General features: G+C 36.0%; 1 protein-coding gene across 2 annotated transcripts in view; it reads left to right on the top strand.

The window, feature by feature from the left end:
- OLFM3 (olfactomedin 3) overlaps positions 1 to 21,503 on the top strand; it is a 200,866-nt gene that overhangs the window by 24,334 nt on the left and 155,029 nt on the right. Inside the window, exon 2 of one of the 2 annotated variants that reach the window (XM_011935207.1) lies at positions 6,322 to 6,382. The exons of the other annotated variant lie outside the window; for it this stretch is intronic. The gene's annotated coding sequence lies outside the window, so the exon portion shown is untranslated. The remainder of the gene's footprint in view (positions 1 to 6,321; positions 6,383 to 21,503) is intronic. 2 annotated transcript variants of the gene reach the window in all.

The raw sequence follows: 21,503 nt of genomic DNA, 5'->3' as shown, positions 1-21,503 counted from the left end.
CCTCAGACATTGGACATGGAATCTCCTGGTTCTCAGGCCTTTGGCCTCCAGGGCTCACACCAGCACCCTGCCTGATTTGCAGGTCATCAGTCTCAGACTAAATTACAGCATTGGGTTTCCTAGTTCTCCACTGCAGATGGCATGCCTTGGGCTTTGGGCTTCTATAATTATATGAGCCAGTTCCCATAAACAATCACCTCTCATACATCCATACGTAACTATTGTTTCTGTTTTTCTGAAAACCCTAATACAGCCCCATAGTACTATTTTTTTTTTATTTCTTCTATAACATTTAAACAGCCCATTTATTTTAGAGTCATTTGTGTAGGTATCTAATTCTCTCATGAATGCCTCAAGGCCAGAAATTCAATCCACTTTATTTTTGCCATTGCTGCAGAGGAGGCACACTGTAGCTAGTTCAATAAGTGGTTGTGGAAGGAATTGAGACTGATAGATCTATAAACCCACTTTCTATGGTATATACAGTCTATATTCAATATACCGTGCAGCTTACTCCACAAGTGACAGAAGGGTCTAAGCTTTTGAGCATAGAGATGGTTTTAGAAAATAATTACATGTAAAAAGCAAAATGGAGCCCTGTCGAGAATAAATAAAGCCTTGTTTCTTATAGTTGTGAACATTTTATATCAAGATCCAACCTGAAAAAAACTACTAGATTGTGCTTCAAAGCACTGTAAGTTCTAGACCCGGGTCTATAATGTTGTCTAAGACATTTGTCATCATTGAGTTCTCTGGACTCAGTGTTCTTATCTGAAAATTGAAGGAGTTAGATATAATCATTTTTAAAATGTTTTCCAAACCAAGATCCTAAAGTCTACTCTCAAGAATTAGCCAATGAAAGATAACAGACATTTCAGTCAGACAAGATAATCCACTGGGAAGTACTATTGATCAAGTAGTAGAAAGGGATGCATTTTTAATATTACGATCAATGCACTGATTTTCAGTTTTTGCCACTGAATGTATGAAAAAATAGCAGAACCGACAGCATTATGATAAGACATTCAGTATTCACAAAGAGATAATTTCTACTATAAAGTGAGATTTTTAATATTCTTCTGGAAATATCACAAGACTATCCCCTAATGGGACAGAAATATTCAATCTGTTCATGGAGCAGTAGGTGCCACATTATCATTACTTTCACAAAGGAAGATGAAAGCAGTAAAATCAAACACCGAAGACTTGAAAGAAGTTGAACATAAACTTTAAAAAATATTAGTTATGCCACAGATATAGATGTACAAGGGTAAAAGGATCTGATTTAAAAAGAAATAAACTTTGAACTAAAAGTTTACTTTAAAAAATTATCTTAAAGTCAAGTTTATATTTATATATTACAGTTAAATATAATACATAAGTATGTGTATATATGCTATATATAAACTATATAAAGACACACACATATACATCCAAAAATTATTAAAGCAAAACTAATTTGTATTATCTACCTACTGGGACATAAACTACAAACAAAAAAGTTTCCTTTAGTTCTCATAGGAACAGTCCCCATTCTCCTAACAACATGATTAACAATAAGTGGACAAAGAGAAATTAAGAAATGATCTGACCAAATTTTTATCATCTCTGGTTCTCGAACTATAATATAATTATAGACATCTTCAGGTCACTAAAGCTTGTCTAAGTGGCCCTCAAAATATCTTTAATATTGAAAACAATACCATATACCCAGTTAAGTAACTTATTCATTTCAACTCACCATGTTTTCTGAACTTTATTCTGGAATTTTTCCATCTTTAGAAAGCATTGAAAATGTAGCCTTGCCATCAAAGATCTGTCAACAGGTGGGGCTGTTCTCTAATTTGCAACAAGAACATGATTTTACCAGAAGACTTGAAAATGCAGACTTCTTCACTCTGAAGTCTTCACAAAATTTTCTATGCAAATTGCAATTTCATATTTGGCAGAAATCAGCTGAAAAGAAAAGCATAGGGCCACCCTAAACTCTAATGCAAAAGCTATTCCAAATATCTTCCACATTCCACATTCAAGCAATCACCAATCCCTGTGTCTGCACCAATAATCTAATTTAAATCAGCCCTTCTACTCCAGTTCTTTCATTACTGCTCTGGCTTAGATCCTCATTTCTCACCAGACCAAAACAATTGATGCCCACTTCTCTCCTATACTGTATTTGTAATAATACCTGGCCATCAGCACTGCTGTGAGCATAATCTTTCCAACAATGGCTAAAAATGTAATTATTTCAGAATCCCACTCAAAAGTCATCAAAACAGTTTCATTATCTCAGAACAAAACCTAAACTCCTTTATATGGCATATAGAGGCTTTCAAAAGCTGGCTGTACATTGCTCATCTGCCATCACTCAGCTACTTGCACTTTATACACAGCAGTAATGTGCTTTAACATTCAAAACATGATTTTTGTCATGCCACAGTGTATTATGTATGTGCTATCCCTCAGGATTAGAATATCCTTCCCTCCATGTTATTCTGCCTTGAAAACTCCCACTCATGCTTCAGCTCAAATTGTTCCTCTTGCATGAAGTGTACTCCAGCAGAAAATCGGGTGGGGGGAGCATGGTCCTTTTCGTCTTTTGTATTTGGGGAAATCATTATAAAAGCTAATTTTATTATAATTTTCCTATGCTTGTGTTTGTCTCCCCAGTAGAAGGTGAGCATCTAAAAGACAAGAATCAGAGTCCTGTCTTCATTATCTATATCCCCAGAGCCTGGCAGAATGCCTGACAGGAAGTAGGTACCAGTAATCATTTGTAAAAGGAGTAAGAAAGAAAAGGAGGAAAGAGGGGGAAAAGATTAGAGAAAGTAGGGGTAGATGAAAGGTAGAAAGAAAAGAATTAATTCATTAGGAGAAAGTAGTGTTTAGACAAATTACTTTGTCTTCATCTTCTCCTCACTATTTTCCGTTTGCTACTTGAAATATTTTTATAGTGATATCTGAAGTAAAAAAATGCCAAGAATAATCTTAAAGTAAAAAGAAAAAGGCCGGGCACAGTGGCTGATGGCTGTAATCCCAGCACTTTGGGAGGCCGAGGCAGGTGAATCACCTGAGGTACGGAGTTTGAGACTAGCCTGGCCAACATGGTGAAGCCCCATCTCTACTAAAAATATAAAAAATTAGCTGGGTGTGGTAATGCACACCTGTAGTCCCAGTTACTAGGGAGGCTTAGGCAAGAGAATCACTTGAACCTGGGAGGCAGAGGTTGCAGTGAGCCAAGATTGTGCCACTGCACTCCAGCCTGGGCAACAAGGCAAGACTGCTGAAAAGAAGAGGGGGGTGGGGAGGGGAGGGGAGGGAAGATTTTTCTGAGCGGGCGCTGTGGGAGTAATCCCAGCACTTTGGGAGGCCAAGGCGGGACAATCACGAAGTCAGGAGATCGAGACCATCCTGGCTAACATGGTGAAACCCCGTCTCTACTAAAAAATATAAAAAATTAGTTGGTCATGGTGGCAGACGCCTGTAGTCCTAGTTACTAGGGAGGCTTAGGCAAGAGAATCACTTGAAATGGGAGGTGGAGGTTTCAGTGAGCGGAGATCGTGCCACTGCACTCCAACCTGGGCGACAGAGTGAGACTCCATCTCAAAGAAAGAAAAGAAAAAAAAGGGAAGGGGTGGGGAGGGGAGGGGAGGGGAGGGGAAGGTCTGTCATTTCAAAATGGCAACCAGTAGCTTGAAGGGCATGAGGGAGACCTGGAGGAAACTCCTATGTCAGTTAATCACTCCAGACCTCCCTCACTGACTTGCTGGTTGGTATAAGACGCTCTCCTTTTTAATCGAGTCTCCATTTAGAAATACCTCTTCCTTTACCCTTGGTTCCAGTACCTTCTCATAGTGCCGACTCACTTATCCTCACTACCATTCTGACTGACATCCTTTCCCTGACATAGACACAGACACATCTTAGTGATAGTATGGAGGAAAAAAAAAAGCCCAAAGAGGAAAAAAAAAAAAATCAGTAAGAAGGCAAATACAGAAAAGATTTGTGCTCATGGACAACATTAAGAATTGCTGGACATAGAAATAGAAAGTCTCATCTAACATGTTGGAGTTGGTTACATATTATTAAAGTCTGAATAACACAGGAAGAAAATTGATTATTTAAATGGAGGAAAAAGTATATGTACGTTGACGTAATCATTCTATAAATCTTTATTGAGTACCTAACGCTTTGCCTCTTTATGAAAATAAAAAGACAAGTGTCCGCGCATGGTGACTTACACCTGTAATCCCAGTACTCTTGGGAGGCTGAAGTGGGCAGATCGCTTGAGTCCATGAGTTCAAGACCAGCCGAGGCAACATGGCAAAACCTTGCCTCTATTAAAAAAAAAAAAAAAAATTAGCCAGGTGTGGTGTGGCACGCCTGTAGCCCCAGCTACTTAGGGGTTGAGGCAGGAGGATCGCTTGAGCCTGGAGGGAGTCAAGGCTGCAGTGAGCTCTGATCATGCCACTGCATTCCAGCCTGGGTGACAGAGGAAGACCTTGTCTCAAAAATAAAAACAAAAATACGGGTAAGACATGGTTTAGTTTGTAATCCAGCTAAGTAAAATAATAAGACAAATAGCGCTGCCATGCAATGGCTGTTCACTCTGGGTCACTAACGTCATCGCTAGGAAAGCAATTGAAAACCTCACAGAATCTGTAAACACTGAAGTAGAGACAGAAGAAGGAATAAAAAGGCAGGAAAGGCTCCATGGAGCTATCTAAAGCAGGAATGTTCCCATTTTTTTTTTTTTTTTTTTTTGGAGATGGAGTTTCTCCTCTCTGTCACCCAGACTGGAGTGCAGTGGCGTAATCTCAGTTCACTGCAAGCTCCGCCTCCCGGGTTCACACCATTCTCCTGCCTCAGCCTCCCGAGTAGCTGGAACTACGGGGTTTCACCGTGTTAGCCAGGATGGTCTTGATCTCCTGACCTCGTGATCCGCCCGCCTCGGTCTCCCAAAGTGTGAACCACCGCGCCCGGCCAGAATGTTCCCATTCTTAATCTCTGTGCTTCCTGATTTCACTTGACTACCTTGTTATCTTTCCTAAAATTCTACGAATCAATTCATAACAAAATCATCATTCTTTAAAAACTCCAGTAATTTCTGAGAATGATAAGGAGCTGTTGCTTTTTGTTCACATATTAGTGAAATTTGTTAAATCCTATAACATCCTTCCTCTCAGACTGAAGTCATTGAGATACAGGGACAATTTTATATAGCGGGAGTAGCTAATTTGAAGGTAATGAGAAAACACAGTATTGGAATAGAAGTTAGTTTTCTTTTGCCTTTTCCATATAAGTGGCCTTAAAAAAGCAAGGGTATATGGAATACTAGTGGGATATATGAGGAAGGGGTACCAATGCTTTTTTTTTTTTTTTTTTTCAGAACAAAAAGAGAGGAAGTTCTTTTTCATTTCAGTTTCCTTTACTAGATGATACCCCATTCCTAAGATCCAGAATTGAAAATAGTGCTACACATTATCTACACTATGGACTAAACACTATTCTGTGGGTTAATTGGAAAACCTAAGCTCACTTTGGAACATTATTTCTGTGAAAGCTATCTTCTCTGACTTGGAAATCTCTTGCAACATAATTCTTTATGGTGTGAAGTTTTCTTCTAGATGAAGAGAGCAATTGTAAAAAGGATGTGATGGGACGATTCAAACTAGTGCCAAATGCATCATGTAGGTAGAGAAGCTATGAACTCATAGGATCAGGAGATTTTAAAAAATATGTGGACTCACACAAAGTTATTTGCCGTTCACTCTAGTACTCAAGCTTATAGTGACTAGGCAGAATGGCAAGCCATTCATTTTGTTGCTTCAACTGCCTTGTTAAAACCAATGCATCATTAGGTCAAGAAAATAAACCAACTGGCTAGTTGGCTTCCTGAAACTTGAAACTTCCAAAAGGAGAAGTTAAGGTCTTTCTTCATATGTTTGATCCAAAAATAACAGGCAACCAACCTTTCAGGAGAAGAGTCAATGGTAAAAGGGAAAAGAATGAGAGTGGATTCTGGGGGCAGAAGAATACTCTGAAGAATGACTGCCACATACCACCTCCCCCAACTCCTCTAAAGGAAAAAAAGTTAGTTTGTTACCATTCCTGTTTCTCAGGGTATGTCAGGGCAAAGAAACACAGGCCAGGGTGGCAAAATGGTTTGCATCTCCATGGTATGACTGTATAACACAGTTCCCAAGCCAATTTCTGTTTCTGCTGATAAGTTTTCCCACTTTCAGACCATGTCCTTAAAACGATTGGTGTTTATTCCTTTCGTCCTCCAGTTATTTTCCTTTTTGTTTTTTTACTGACTAGGATGGAAGTAAAAAGGCAGGACCTTGAGTAGTCACCTTGGACCCCGAAATGAAAGTGTTATGTAAGTGGTTGGCAGAACCCTTTGTGACCAGCCCTGAACAATTGATCTTTCAACTGTTACATGAGGGAAAAATCAACTTCTGCCTTTCTTAAGCCATTGTTTTTTATATTACCTTTTTTCTCTTTTTGCTACAGCAGCTTAGACTGAATTCCAACACAGTAAAGTTGAAGGCAAATCACTTATAGCCACAGAGGTCATGGTATTTGTTTTTTTGTTTTTTGGTCAAAATGAAATGAGAAATTGTCAGAGTTTTGAATAGGGAAGACATTTAAGGGTAGGCATGAGTACACAGTTGGACTACAACTCAGAAATATAAACAAGAAACCCAAATTACTGAGTGATTTAAATATAGATATAGTATATTGAAATCCTGCTGTGTGTTAGATCCCAAAAGAGATAGGTAGCATAAAAGATAAAAATGTGAAGGGCAATATACAGCCTGGAGGAATTTTAATATGAATAGCAACTGGTGGAGGTTAATGAGCAAACACAATAAAAGAAACAGAGAAGTAGAGAAACAAAATGCTAATGAAACAACCACACTTGCCCTAATTTCTATAGCAGACATTCAGAATATTTCCCTTTGGGAAACTTACACTGTACTTATTTTTTTTTATATCTGAATTTTATCCAACGATCAGATATAAGAAATATATCCAACCCAAACTGCTAACAATAAAAAAGGAAAAGTATTTTCAACACACATACACCCTTCAAAATCAGAAAGACACCTGCCAAAATTAAGCCCTCATATCAGTGTATTAACTAGAAATATGAGACCGCCAAGCCAGGATCTCAGTAAAGACCTCTAGATGCTTTGGTAAGTGTCAAATAGAATGTCAGGGCTCACTTTCTCTTCCCTTGCTCTAACTAATTGGTTTTCTGTCATCTTGTACATTTTCCTAACACCAGATCAGCACATAACATGAAAACATTTCCCCACAAGCTAAGCCATCTACCTTTTAGTAAGTGGATACTTATCAATCAGTGCCCTGAATGGGAACGAATGGCAAATTCAAACAAAGAACTTTAATAAAGGATTCATTTACCAAAGTATGAGAAGGACTCGGCACAGTGGCTCACGCCTGTAATCCCAGCTCTTTGGGAGGCCAAGGCAAGTGGCTCGCTTGAGCATAGGAATTTGAGACCAGCCTGAGCAACGTAGTAAGCCCTTGTCTGTAGCACAAAAAAAAAAGAAAAAAGAAAAAAGAAAAAAAATTAGCCAGGCTTGGTGACAGCTACTCAAGAGGTTGAGGCACGAGGATACCTTGAGTCCAGGAGATCAAAGCTGCAGTGAGCTATGATTGCACCACTTCACTTCAGCAGAGCAAGACCCTGGCTCAAAAATGAATAAAGTAATAAATACAAATGAAAATGAAAAATAAAAAACATATGAGAAGGTTAAAGAAAATCAACAAGAAATGTTACAGCACCACGGGGCTAATAGCAGAAGAGAACAACTACTATCCCAAGCTTAATGAAAGAAGGGGAGTTAGCTATCTAAATTGGAGAGGTATACACCTTTTAGAGAGGCTCATGCAAAATAAACTAGGACTTTTGGCAAATGCAGATAATTAAGGGAATAAATATATGGACTTCATTTTCCTCCTGTCTTTGATGTTCTACAGTATCTCCCATTTACCAAATACAACCAAAAGGCAATGATCAGCCCCTTTCCCCACAAACACATTGCAGGAGGGGAAGGGTAAAGAATGGATCTGGAGATGCAAATTGAAAATATATGACTCTTCAGTACATAAAATATATGCTTCTTCAGAATATATTTAGAAAATATATAACCTCTTCAATTTGGTTTAGTGGAATGGGTACTATGAATAAATATGTTGTGTTATTTGCACTAATGACAAAGTAGAGTAAATTGAATCTATGAACAATATCTTAGCTTTTCCTTGGAATGAGATATTTATGGTTCTTGGTTTGATACCCAGTGACACTAAACTCTGTATAAAGATATAGGACATCTGGGCTTGTACGTTTCTGCCAGATGGTGTGGGATGCTCAAAGATCTGGATAGCTAATTTTACACAATAACTGCTTCTAATAGGAGTTTTATATTGAAACCTCTGACATTCTTTTACCAGCAGTTGTACTGCCAAGTCTGGCTACAATAAATGTGCATGACTTAATGGCTAATTCTTCAGAAATATCACATTTTTTTCCTTCCTTCGAAATCTTTGTCTTGTTTTGCAGCCCACATTTTAATTCCACAACATTTTATTCTTCTTTTGATTGTTTTCTTCCCTGAAGGATAGTTCCCATTAGCCTGAGTGTTTATATACTATTGTGCATTTATTCAGGTTATTTGAAGATAATTTTTGCCAAAACTAACAAAAGCACTGTTTCCTAAGTACTAAGGAAATTTCAATTGATCCTTCTGTACTTTCCTGGGGTCCTTTAGTACCCTTTAAACAATTGCTGCTCTCTCCTAAAAGAGTTGTTGTCGTTGCTATTTTCTTTGCTTTTAAACTTCATCATGATTTAAAGAGGTTTGAATGATCTTCCCTCTTTAAGCCAGAACATAGACTTGAGTGTCTTATACTGACTAATTTGCTGTCACAGAAATGCTTCTTTATACTTTACCCACATGACAGGACATACCCTCAAATAAATGAGAGAGGTTATGGCAAAATGCCAGTTCCCTTGAAGTATTGCCTTTCATCTAACCCAGTTTCTACTTTCTTCCCTTGGTTTGTACCAACTTGCTTAAAATAAAAATGGGTTTCTCTTGTATACTGTCAGCTGATATTCTCGTATTTAGTTTTACTTTCTTTAACTCAGAATTAAATGAGCATTTGTAGAAAGAATCTACTTGCAAGGAGTGGAGAGCAAAATTCCCAGGTCCTTTTCTTCATGATTGTGAGGTGAAAATAGCAATAACTTTCATAGTTTAAACAATAATTTCTTTTTTTTCCTGAAAACAAAGTTTAGAAAGTGCAAACTGCTTGATAATGGTGAAGGTCCATTTAAAGTCCTACATAGTTAATCAACAGAAACATGAAACTTTATTGCTGAATATTTTAAAACACATTGCACTTTCAATTAAATTTTTTACTTTCAGTCTTTCTCTTATAAATTTGTTAAAACATATTCTATTCTCAATTAATGTATTTTCCAATTAAAATTCTTCAAAATTCCCCCAATATCCTAAAAAGAAACTGCACACCCTTTAGTGGGGTATATAAAACCCGTATGCTGTTTTCTAATCTCATTTATTGCCTTTTTCATTCTACCACACACTCCAGCAATATTCAACGTTTCCCAACATGCTTTTCCTCACACCCCCATGTTTTAGTACTTGCTGTTCTCTTGGCCATACTTTCATTAAACTTTCTTCCACATACATATACAACCACCATCACCACCTACAATCTGCTTCAAGACTAATTTAGGAATCTCTTCCATAAAGCTTTGCTCAGTGTTAACTGAACTGAGAAGAAAATCAACGATCAGACATATCAATGAAAGTGAAAGCTGTGCAATATAAGCATAAATTTTATTTTCACTACTATTTATTGAATATCCGTATGTCCCAGGCACTGTACTAGTTACTGTGGTATAAACATGAATAAGGAGAGTCCACTCCTTCTAGGACATGGTTATCCTTGATGAAAAAAACTCATTTGTAAGTCCGTATTTACAATACATTTAATAACTGTTATGTTGGCAGTGTAAACGAAAAAAAAAAAAAAAACCTAAAATGAAACTCTTCCTTTCCTCACTTTCAACAGATAGCAGGGTAGATTTTCAATCTCATATGAGAAATTTATTAAAGGGATGAATGTAAGTGTCCTCCCAGCTCTTTTGGTCTCCTTATCAAAACCAGTGCTACAAAAAGGATATAAAGGAATTCACAAAGAGGTGAAATGAAACTTGTTTGTATCTCTTGGATCTCACTAAACTCAAAGACAAAGTAGTCTGAGAGATTTTTTTTTTAAGAGAAAGAGAAAAAATGGTGGAGACATTTCTCCTAAGAGAGTCAAGCCAGGCTGTTTAAGTCTCAGCCTCCTCACTCCAGATACCTGTGGTGCTATCTTCTAATACAAATCGTAGTGAAGAGGGCTTCAAAAGAACCACTTGCAGAACTTTAAAGTGGATTTTCTGCAATTAGACACATAAAACTTATACTGGACCCAGTCGAAGTTTACTGTGATCAGGGTTTACCCTCCCACCTGAAAAGAATTTAGAAGTCAAGGGAAAAGCTGATTTTCTGCTTTGGAAGCAGAATAAGGAGCGTGATCACGGAAGTGTCTGTACTCCTCGAGTTTGTCAGGAAAAGAAATACGTGAGAATTTCCACACACTATGGGTGGTAATGGGGGAGTAATGCATAATGAGAGCTCTGAGTCCTGCCCAATAGGGTGACCCAGAAGTATTGAAGAGACCCCAGCAGAACGAATCTGAAGGTGTACTGCCAGGTGTCCAGTGCTGAGAAAGGAGCTCCATTCTGCACATGGTGCATCTACTAGTATCAACTGAACTGCAGGAAAGAGAGCCCACCAGGGAATTCATGAAAATCCCAAAAGTTACACAATGAGATGGTTAGCTTCAATTAACTGAACACCACGTAGGGTTGCCAAATTTAACTAGCAGCCCAAAGAGCGTAATAATATTCAAGCAAGTAAGAACTGACTTTTCCACCTCCGCTCCTCTCTATGTACCACCCTGGACTGTCAATTTTGACAGTGAGTGACAACTATTAAGGAAAAGCAGAGACAAACAGGTTGAAATGATAAAAAAAACTACAAGCTCCACGTTTTCAGTTTGAAGTCAGATTGAGATGGGAGAAGAATATTTAACACAGAACAGTTTCTGTTCTTTGATTATTATGAGGGACAAGATAATTTCTGAATCAAAACTATGTTTGTTTTTTGAAGTAACTTTAAAGCTGTTATTTTTTTCAAAATGTAAAAAGTCATGGAACCTGCTAGAATTTTCATTGGGAGCCAGAGAAACTCACCCCATTGGATACATTATCAAGGACCAATAAAAATCAAGAAGAATGTTGCATTTGGCCATAATCCACGCATCATTTGTGCTCAACAATCCAGTTAGAGAATAAAGCTCAATTCTCAAAAAAAAAAAAAAAGATGATTTTTTTCTTTTATTTGGTGTTTCTGTATTTTATAAAGGAAAAGAAGCAAAAAACCCACTTTACTATAACTTACATTAACTAATCACATCAAAATCCCTACCAGAAGGAAGGAGTTTTGCTAGGTACTCCAGATTGAAGGGGGTGGGATGTATAATATTCAGTCAAAACTCCATACAAACTGATTGCATCAAATTGCAGACCTCCATGAAGTTTATAATCCCTGTAATTCCATCCATCACCCCTTCTTCTTACAATACTGAACTCCCCAAAAGAAAAAGGTGCTGATAACTAATGAGCAGTGACTAACAGTAAACTTTTAATTTAGCTTCAGTAAACTTTTAATTTAGCTTCAATAAACACCTCTACACCTATTACACGACAAGCAGAAATTGTGCTTAAAAAATTGAGTAATTTGAAGATTTTGGTGAGTAAAATGAAAAATGTTGACAGGAGTGTTAACAGATGAAAGGGAAGCTGTTGTGGGTGGTAGAAAAGAAATCCAAAAGAGAGGAAAGGAAGCTAAGTAGCTGAACCCTGAGATCTTCTCAGAACTCTCTGTACCCTTCAAGGTGCACATTGCTATATGGCTTTCTTTCTTTTGATTTTTTTTTTTTTTAACATACTAGCTCTATGTAACTCACCTCTTGTGAAAACTTTATGTCCAGTGTCCTGAATAACTTCATAAGTTATATCTTTCAGTCATGAAAATATATTGGTTACCTTGCGACCTATTCTGATAATTTGCTTATTTCTAATGCATGGTCTCTCCTCACTGTGTGCAGTAAATCTCTATCTCCTATATTCTGAAATACTACAAGACTATAAATCAGAACAATATTAATGACTGTTTGTTATATAATTCCTTTAGTCTTTCAAGAATCCGTATCATTAGGAAAGGGATTTCTGCAGGTATTTTCTATCTCTAACTTAATTTTATTTACTAGACTTAAATATTTTAAAAAGATTTTTTACAAAAAATGTCTATGTTAAGAAAAATGATTTCTTATGTCTCTGCTATTTTTCACTAACAAAAAAGGCTTCAAATGTGATATATAATAAGTTCTAGGAATGAAATATAAAATGCAAAATTTGATAGATTACTAAATACAGTATCTATCTTAAACATGTTACTATAATTTACAAATGACTTTGATCATCTTGTTTACTGAACTTAAATTTCTCCATTTACAAATTAAATGTAACATTATATATAAATACAAATTAGTTTCTCTTTCAGCTTCTATATGCAACAATCTGTCGTTAACTACTTGAGAAATTTACAAGTCATTAATCCTCTAAAAATATACTTCTGAGAAATTTTTATTTTCCCCATGATCTATTCTTCCCAGTTCTACAGATAAGCATTCCTACAGTAAATTGCCATTTCTAAAAACACGACTCCTAGAGCCATTGAACATTTTACTTATGTTATCCAAATAGTCTCATCATTGTCTCCAAATCAGAATTTTCTTTCTGTCCAATTTATTATTAAACTTAAGATTTATTTAAGTATTTTGTCCTTTCTAAACACTCAAAATGTTAGAAATATTATGATCATGTGTGTTTTTTATAAGTAGATGAATAAATGGGCCATCTTAGAAGTCAGTGAACTTTCTGTATAAATTGAAGCAGAGTGGTTAACATGAACGATGGATGCTATTCTGGGGTTTTCTCAGTTAGACTAGCAGAACTCTGGAGTTCTAGTTAACTCTAATCCCTTCCGTCTGTAGAGGGGGTTGAGAGACCCCGACTAAAGATATTACAGAGCTTAAGAATGTGTCAATCAAAAGGGAGAGTTGATCAGTCATATATAAATATAAAATGAGCATTACTAAGGCAATTTGGCAATACTCACCCAAGAACTACACAGGGCTAAGAGTACTCTCTTAGGACAACACAGCCAGACTGCTCTGTTACAGTATATCTTCTGTAACACCAGGTAGCTCATATGATTGGCAAATACAGCAATAATGCTAGTAAAACAGAAATGTTGTATGGTTTTATACAAAATTTATTCTAGGCAAGTGGAGCTGGAATAGTGAGAGTGAAATTATAATGAGCCGTTGACCCAGGTTACCCTCCCCAGATCTCTTCACTCCCTGCCTTGCTCTAAGCTCCTGGCATGTTGAGGTTACTGCGGAGTGCATCTGAAGAGCAGTCACAATGAGTCTGAGTTCCGCTGTCTTCTGCGTTGTCAACCAATGCTGGCTTAAAAGTCAGCATTTCCATTCAATTGTTTTCAGCCTTTATAATATTTCATGGTGCAAAGTCCAGCTATCTTGAACTCCCTTTCCAAGTTATTCAAGTAATCTCTCTAGGTAACAATCACTGTTTATGTTAGTGCTTTGGGTACACAATTACATAGGTTTCCTCCATCAGCCTTGTAATTTTATTTTTAGTACATAGTTTTGCAGAATACAGGGTTTTTCAAGAACACAAGTGTTGTGTTGCAACAGAAACACTTTTATCCTCTGTAGAGAGAATTAAGGATATAGACACTGATATTATTAGTGTGATATGATGAGGCATTCTTACACAGATTATTTTCTGATAATTAGGGGTCAGTGTAAATAAAATAATCCATTTTTCATATTTCTCATGGGAAATTATAAATTTGCTTTTTTATTATGTATTCCACTTTCTTGTGAGTTTGGTTGATATATCAGCAACCCTCAGTTCTGTCATGTCCAATCACTAACAGCTTCTGAAATTGAAGGCACTTACATAGATTAATGCTGCCTTATGGGGTCTTGACTTAGCAGCTATCTAGCCTCATTGGAGATTGAGTCACCTTTCTATCTTGCCATGCAGCCTTTTTAAAAGTCTAATTTCTGTATTGCAACCCAATGGAGACAGATCTAAATTCAAATTTAAAGATCTCTCTATGACTAATTTTCTGCGTTAAGAACTGATAATATCCAAATACCTATTGCATAAGATTGTGCTAGATGTTTTATGAGCCGAGCACAGTGCATGTCATGTAGAAGTGCCTGATGAGGGATACCTATTATTATCAAGATTCACAGTGAACAATGCACTCAAGTTGGGGGCCAGTCTTTTCTCATCCTTATGTCTCCAAATTCAACAGAGCTTTAGAAAGTGAAAGTAAAAATGTTAAAAAAAAAAAAAAAAGCAGGAGAGGAAAGGAAGAATCTGTTGACATTTTAGAAATAGGTATTTTTCCAAAGTCTAGGACCTATCTTGTTTGGCTTTATGTTTTTACCGCCTTTAACATATTCAACAATAAAACAGTATTCTGTAATGTTGAAAACAAGGATGCACTATAACTGATATGCCTGCATGCACTGCAGCCTCAGATGCAGCTTATAGGTAGTCCGGAGCACCTCCTGATCAAAAGCTTTGTAACTATTTTATCCAAAATTGTTTTCTAACACCAGGGGCTGAGACCGGGGCAGTGGGGGCGAATGGGGAGACGCTGGTCAAAGGGTACAAAGTTTTAGTTAGGAGGAAAAAGTTCTGCAAATCTATTGTACAGCATGGTGACTATAGTTAATAATGTATACTTGAAAATTGCTAAGAAATTAGATTTTAAATGTTTTTACCACAAAATATAAGTATGTGAGGTAACAGATATGCCAATCACATTAATTTAATCATATATATCATACCTATATATAATCATCTATATATATGACATAACTTTGTATACGTAATAACATAAATTTTCATTTGTCAACTGAAAATAAATAAATTTTTTAAAATAAAATCATTTAAAAGACTATACCGCACTATTTGAAGGAAAAAAATCACTTTAACTCAAGAATCCACTCTCATACTCATACATTTTATTCAGGAAATTATTCTTGTGTCTTCTCCAAATCCCCTCTTTATCTCGCCTGATTAGAGATCACAAACACTGCTATATTCTAAAATTAAGATGATAAAAAGCATACATGTTCTGAAGAAAACTTACGATGCAGCTAATCTGTATGCTCTGCTAGTCCCCAAATCTACAATGTAGTGTTTTAGCTAAGGCTCTCAAATAGTAGAATAATGTTGACTTCAACACTAATAAATTATATGAATTGGGAAAAGCATTAGATATTTCTGAGCCTTTTTTCTCCTAGTAGAACAGGACTGATAACATCCGTCACACCTACTGCCTCACAGTGTAAAAAAGAATCACTGAAATGACTTAGTTGAAAAGATATGATGGGCTAAGTAGTCAAAAATCTGTGACATTCTAATATTGCAATGTTTTAAATGTGAAATTTAATAAAACTTTTCAAGCTAATAAAAACAGTGGACACAATGAATATGTAATTCAAAACTTCAGTACTGAGTAAAGTATATAGTGTGCCTTTTTCCCGCTGTGTTTTTAAAAGTTTCAATGTTTCAGGGAAATTGGGTTAGTTACTACAGGCTCAGTAATTAGAGGCAGAATCGGTGATATAAGCCATTCACTTGCCAACCTCTTCAGAATGCGGTAGCAACTCTACAGCTCATTCATTTAGTCTCATAAATCATAGCACAATCCACAGTTGCTGCACCTCTTTCTGCTGTGCACTCACATTTTTCTCTGGTTGTCAGTTAAATGTAAGCATTATGTTATCACCCTCCCTATCCCTTGGGATAATTTCAGAATTAAATATGCTTAGGAGAAAAGTAATGTCTGCAGTTTCTCTAATTTCCATTCTCACTTCCTTATTATTGCTAGATATCTGATGCTTGGAATTGGTTATTTGTCAATGTCAGTAGTCTCTAACCTTTTAAGAAGCCACACTGTTATTCTCTTACTTCCTAATTATTCAGCCTCTTCCCAGAGAGACCTCACTTACGTAACACAAGGAAGAAAAAGAAAGTACATGTAACTTCTTAGCAATTATTTAATTCCTGTGCAATAACCAATCATGCACATTATTATTTCAGTTACATTTGGCTATGAAATTAGCAACATTTAGATCTTTAGGTGATGTTTTAACTGAACATTGTGTTGGGTGTTTTATTTTTAAGCTGAATTCCCCTGGGTGATTTACTGTGAAGGTGAAACTGTTTTTCATTTGTATTCAGAGTTTGCTATGTAGCTTTCATACTGTCCCTTTGGTGTTTCTTGATCTACTTGCCTTTTGATCTTCATTGTCTCTGACACTGATGGAATACATTACATGGACATTCAGTCTAAGCGTTCTGCAAACATCTTTCATTCTTTAGCAATCAAAACACCAAGAAAAAGGTTCTGCTCACTATGGGTTGAGTGGAAACTCAGAGATAATCCACAGGTCTGGGACAATAGCTATAAAATTACCTTGTTCTTTTCAAGCAACAGTTAGTTCTGGAAGCAGCCTTTGAATGCACACCTACATAGTTTATATTTTTGGGAGTACCTGTATTCTCTATTGGAAATCATACACTGTATACCAAGCCTCACAAAACACCACCTGATCATTTTGTTTTGGATGTAATCAACTTGCCTAAAACCACAGAATATTTGCAAAGACATAGTATAGGCAAGAAAAGACATAACTAAGTCTAGAAGCTTATCAACCTAATTTTGTTATAAGAAAATTGGTTGAATTACAACATTTAAGATTATCGGAAAGAGAAATCGATGAGTAGTGTTTTCAAAAATTCTTCCCGGAAATTAGAGCTGTAGGAAAAGCATCACTTGCCTGACTATATTCCTCTCACAAAGGACCATTTGCTAGTCTCCAGTATGTAATGAAGTTTAATGCCTCTGAGAATTAACTCATTATTTTCCATTATGAATGAGAGTGCTCAATATTCTTTTTTTTTTTTTTTTTTTTTTGAGACGGAATCTGGCTCTGTCTCCCAGGCTGGAGTGCAGTGGCGCAATCTTGGCTCACTGAAAGCTCCGCCTCCTGGGTTCACAGCATCCTCCTGCCTCAGCCTCCCGAATAACCAAACCCGGATAATTTTTTGTATTTTTGCTAGAGATGGGGTTTCACCGTGTTAGCCAGGATGGTCTCAATCTCCTGACCTCGTGATCTGTCCGCCTCAGCCTCCCAAAGTGTTGGGATTACAGGCATAAGTCACTGCACCCGGCTCAGTGCTCAATATTCTTACAAAACCCTGTTAAACTTTCATGTATCCTGTTATATTTTCTCATCTTTATACTCCAGACTCACTCACTCAACAGAATTATTTGCTTCCTTCTATATGGCTTCATAGCATTTGGTTTATACCTCTAGTATGGTACTTAGGGTATGGCTAGAAAATACTTGTGGTTTTTACATATGTATGCCTATCTCTCTGTATAGGTAATAAACTCTTAGGATAGGACTGTTTTAGCTATCTTTGTACAATTCAACACTGATAAAGTCTCATAAAAAACCAATGTCAACCTTTTATCAATAAATTTTTTCAAATGTCAGAATTCTATTTTTAATTAGTAAGGTAATTAATTACTTATATTTAGTGATACTACTGTGAGCTCTAAGCTAACATTACAACAGCTACTTGACATCTTATAGATGTCTCAAAAGTACCTCCCATTTAATATGTCCAAAAATTAATTCGTGGACTTCCAGTCCTTAGTGTTAACATATATTTGGTCTAATTATTTCTGCTTTAGTGAATTTTACCACCTATCCATTTGTACAAATCAGAAATTTTGAAGTCACTTTTGACACCTTCTCCTTTACCTTCTCCCTTTCCCTTTCTCTTGATTTTGCCTGCCAAATACCTTTTGTCTTTCCAGTTTTTTCCATTTCGGCCATCCCCTCCTAACCCAAGACACCAGCAGCACAAGTTGGTTTAGGGATAGTGAGCTAAAGGTGGATAATTAAAAAGTAAGTAAAATATAAATTGACTTGTAGAGTTTTTTGCTGATGAAAGAAGGGAAAATAAAACAGTACAAAATGTTAAACAATCACAAAATCCCCACATATTGGGATTAAGCCATACAGATATGAGACTGACTCCAAACATCTAAAAAGTGTATCTCTCATCACAGCCCTTCCCAAATGATATCGTTAAAATCATAGCTATGTAATTGGTTTTATTTGGCCTCTCAAGGAACATTGAACACCAAGAGAGGTCTTGTGGAGCTAAAAGAAAGATTGTGACTTTAGTATTTCGGAGTTTTTCTCTAATGATTCTCCTTTGATATTATCAAGTTATCTTATCTGAAGTTTGATCTACAGCCACTTTTTGTTATTGTTTCTGCTATTAGAGGTCCCAGGATGGACATTCTCTATCTTGGAGGAGTTCATGATCTGATTAGGAAGACAGAGGAATAATAAAGCATTAGTTATTATGTCATGTCATAATATATGGACACAGAGTTAAGACAGTCCAAAACCAAATAGATGCAAAAGATCCCATCTCTCTTTCTTTGATTCCCGATAGATCATGTTTGGGGAAATCTGTCCAGTTGTAGTTACATGTTTTTATTTCTTACTAAATGTTCAAAACAGACATTTGAAGAACTACTAAGTGCTATTCAAAATATCAAGCTTTCCATTGACATTACAGTAAGTCTAGATAAAATGAATAAGCTTATAATAAGCTTATATTTACAGACTCAAAATTTTCAAAGCCAAATTTATATTTAATGTTGAAGGTATGCACTAGTCCAACGAAGGTAGAGCTCTGCCAAAGTGTCAAAGAACAAAAAGGATATTTGAATATTGGAAGATAAATAGATATTTCCTAGGAAGAGAAGGTGAGAGTAGATGGAGTATTACCAGCAAGAAAACAGAATTGAAAAAGGTATGGATTTTTTAAAAAATAGTTGATGTTTGTGGGTCCAGTGGAAAGTGTGGTATACCTGGAATCAAAGACAAATGAGGGGGTGGGAATGAATAATAAGAGATGAGACTGGACTAACTCAGTAGATCAGGACCACATTATAAAGGCCTTTATGTGGCACATTAGAGGCTTTTTATTTTACTTTATAATCAAATATCTAGAAGAGGATTTTCAGCAGATTTTGTTTTTAGTAAGATTGCTATGGTAGTGCTGTAAAGTTTAGACTGGTATAGAAAAAGATTGGTAACAGAGAAAGGAGAGAATTCCAATAAAATTCTGTAAAGGTTTTTTTTTTTTAATTGTTATTGTGTTGAATTGAGACATGACAGATGCAAGAAAAAAATCATAAAGTAAAATTGGCAGAATTTGGTGACCAGTAATGTATAAACTGAGAAATAGAATAAATTAATAACTCTGTGACTTGTAGCTTGATGGTGGATGATGATGGCATTAACTGAGAAAAAGAATACAAGAATAGGAATAGACTTTGGAGGTGGTGGTAAAGGGAAAGCGTGAAAGTACTCCTTGGTACTCATAGTATTTGAGGAACCTGTGGTATGTGCAATAAGAAATTAGATATAACTATGTATAGCATTCAAGACTGAAGATATTGATCTGAGAGGTATCAACACATTGCAGATAGTTGAAACCATTGGATAAATGAGATAATTCCAAAATATATATAGCTAGAAGTGAAAATAAAGAACAAAAATGTGTTGAACTTCAACAAGTTAGAAGAAGACTTCAGTAAGGGGAACTGAACACTAGTGCCGGAGGGATGAGAAAGATAGAAGTGAGAATTGTCTTAGAAATCATGGGGTGAAAAAAACTTTAAGAAGTAGAGGATGGGCATTAGTAGTAGAACGTGCACATAGAAGTCAGGTAGTGCTGAAAATAGGTTATCAAATATGGTGTTTATTAGTTTGTTTAAAACTCTAAAGTTTTGTCCACAAAAAAGCAAGAAAGGTTAAATAAAGATGTCAAGTAGGTGTGACAATTCATTAAAATCTTACTTTTACAAAGAACGAGATACATCATAATTTGAGTAAGAATAGCCCAGAGTGATAGTGCCTTGGATAAGAATGATTATTTTGTGAAAATGTGATCGAAGTCTGTCTCCCAATTCCAGCTGGGATGGCATCATGATGATGTTCAGCAAACCTAGGAGATACCTAAATCCTTCCTTAAATCCAATCACTTACTTTTCCTCTTTGGATCTCCAATGAAGATATAGGTACCATAGTAGAAAAACAATTTAACATTTTATCCTACAAACTTTTAATGTGGAATTCTAGCATGCCAAAATGAACCATATGGAGACTTGGCTTTACATAATACTTCGTCTACTGAAATAGCCTCATAATGAACCAGGTGGTGTGATTGGCTCAGCCTTTCCCTCCCCAGCAGTAAAACTGTTGAAATTGTGTTTGGTGTGCAGAAAGGTTACACATATCCATACACTAACAATTCAGTGTATTTTGACCCAAAGCATGATTGGGAGGAAGACAATTCTCATAGGAACAACATTGAAAATAGTCATACATAGCTGTCTAACATCACTTGAAAATGTCACTTATTAGCACAGTAGCCAATAAAATGTTTTCAATTTGGATTAACCCCAGTCACCACTCCTACTGCTTTAGGATAGAATAAAAGAGGATGGACTTCATTCTTGAGGAAAGGAATTTATTGATAAAACATTAGAAACACTGTTATTTGCCTTTTAATTTATTTTGTCTTCAGGTTTAGGTGACATATCTAGTTCAAAATGTTGAAAGTAGAGTTCTTACTTTTAGCCACAAGTTATTATTGACACTCAAGGTAAGTACACATCTTAGAAGAGCTATGAAATTATCAAAAGCTAAAATTAAAGCTAAATTAAAACATTTTAGAGTACATGTTCATTACAAGCAAGAAACAGTGTGTCACGTTTCCAGAAATAGAATGAAATCCACTTTGATTTCACAATAGTCATATATATCCATCTGTTCTAGCCAACTTTGCACATTTACTCATGTTATTTCTGAAATAAAACTTATAGGTAGAAGAAATTATACATTCTTACATGTAAATTTGAAGTAAATCCTTTTATAATGAAAGTTAACAAGTTAATTTAATTTATTTCATTCTGTGACATAAGATAAAAAAGCAATTTGCTTTTGGATTATAATTCTATTCAAAGGGTTGGGCAATTTGGTTAGTTCTTAATTATAAAAGAAATGGTTGTATCATTAAAATAATTTTAAATGGATAATATAAAGGTCATTTTAAAATTTAT

This window comes from Colobus angolensis, unplaced genomic scaffold, assembly GCF_000951035.1.
Source record: "Colobus angolensis palliatus isolate OR3802 unplaced genomic scaffold, Cang.pa_1.0 Scaffold141, whole genome shotgun sequence".
Lineage (NCBI taxonomy): Eukaryota > Metazoa > Chordata > Mammalia > Primates > Cercopithecidae > Colobus > Colobus angolensis.
The sequence above is the reverse complement of the archived record's forward strand: the minus strand, read 5'-3'. Positions and strand labels throughout refer to the sequence as shown.